Source organism: Lipotes vexillifer, unplaced genomic scaffold, assembly GCF_000442215.2.
Source record: "Lipotes vexillifer unplaced genomic scaffold, Lipotes_vexillifer_v1.1 scaffold47, whole genome shotgun sequence".
In the NCBI taxonomy this organism is placed as follows: domain Eukaryota; kingdom Metazoa; phylum Chordata; class Mammalia; order Artiodactyla; family Lipotidae; genus Lipotes; species Lipotes vexillifer.
Window position 1 is genome coordinate 2,374,718 of NW_006791298.1, and position 1,832 is coordinate 2,376,549.

General features: G+C 37.9%; 1 non-coding gene across 1 annotated transcript; it reads left to right on the top strand.

Annotated features, from left to right (window-relative positions):
- The first annotated feature begins 751 nt into the window (after positions 1–751).
- On the top strand, positions 752–824 carry TRNAG-CCC (transfer RNA glycine (anticodon CCC)). Its single transcript has one exon. It is a non-coding gene; the product is annotated as a tRNA-Gly (tRNA).
- The last annotated feature ends 1,008 nt before the right edge of the window (positions 825–1,832 follow it).

Below are 1,832 nucleotides of genomic sequence, written 5' to 3' on the forward strand. Positions count from 1 at the left end.
GAAAGAGTGAGCTTGAGGATGTAGGAGAGGGGATAGAAATAAGTTCACCTGGAAAGGAGAAAACGTTTTCACCAAGTTTTCCTTAAAATAATTTTAATAATTTCCACAAGGTATTCATCTCATCAAGACTGAGTTCAATTTATCTCAAAATAATGTTCCTGATCAGTCATACATGGTACATGTTTACTTATTAAACAGGACCTTCATCATTCTCTGGGTCCTGGAGGGAGATGAATAAGAAGTATACTTGGTAGAAGTTAAGAATTAAAAGTTTACTAGCAAAAACCTGGAGCTGTATCACAATCAATGCTACTAGAATGGCTTCTATGTTTTCAAAGTACACACCTGGGATATGATGAATTTTGGAAAGGGCTTGACGCTTAAGATGAATGTTTTAAATATATATATGCACTAAGCAGTGAATTGCTGTTTTTCATGATTTTTTTTTTTTTTTTCTTGCGTTATGTGGGCCTCTCACTGTTGTGGCCTCTCCCATTTGCGGAGCACAGGCTCCGGACGCGCAGGCTCAGCGGCCACGGCTCACGGGCCCAGCCGCTCCGCGGCATGTGGGATCCTCCCGAAACGGGGCACGAACCCGCGTCTCCTGCATCGGCAGGCGGACTCTCAAGCACTGCGCCACCAGGGAAGCCCTTTCATGATTTTTAAATGTAGCATTCTATTAGTCAAATATTCTGGTTTTAATAATTATTTAATTATACAATCTGATTTATTAATTAAAATAATAGGGACTTCCCTGGTGGTCCAGTGGTTAAGACTCTGCACTCCCAATGCAGGGGGCCCGGGTTCGATCCCTGGTCAGGGAACTAGATCCCGCATGCCACAGTGAAAAGATCCCGCACGTGGCAATGAAGATCCCGTGTACCGCAACTAAAACCCGGGGCAGCCAAATAAATAAATAAATATTAAAAAAAAATAAAGCACGGGTGTTAAAAATAGCATATGTATGAATGAGAAGGGAGTTTTCAGGGCCTCAGTCATCACCATGAACTCCCACAAACACTGATGGAGAACAAATTACTCTGTACAAAGTACGGTGCTTAGAGCTGAGCGGGACACAGATGTTTAAGATGTAGCTCCTGTCTTTTAGAAAGTATATTCACTACTAAAGAGTTTCAGTTAAACAAATGCATAAGTGATTATTGAAAGTTGATGTTGAAGACAGTTTCTAAATACTTAGAACGCTACCTAGTTCAAATATAGTAGCATATTTTTCACTAATTTTATGATTGATATTATTTAGGTACTTTCTAAAAATAGGGTCATGGTTCATTTTTAAAACTTTCAACACCCTGACTAAAATTTTACCTTCAAAAAATATTTTATGTGCCAAGCCCTGTTCTAAATACTTTATGGTGGCTTTTATTATCATCCTATTGTACAGTTGAGGAAACGGAAACACAGAGAGAAGAGTAATTTGCCCAAGTGTAGATCTGTGACCCTTACACAGGTATTCCACTGCAAAGGTCTTTTAATTTTTAATTTAAAATTTTTTTGACTAGGTAAGACATTCACATGGTTTAAAAATAAAAGTGTTTATAATAAAAAAAGTTGATGTTACACATATTTTACTTTCTGTTTTCCATTCTGATAAAGCTCTCTTATCTTCTTTTCACTTCCTTTTAATTCTTTCTTAATTATCAAAACTGTATGTGCTTCAAAAAGACTATAGTGCCTAGGCAGATTGCTTTGCCCCTAGCAGCACTTATCATGTATTTGTTGAAACGAAATGAACATCTTGTCCAGTTTTGACTCTGTGTGGTTGGCAATTGGCTGAATTGCAAAGTCAAAGACACATTTAGAGGAGAGAATAT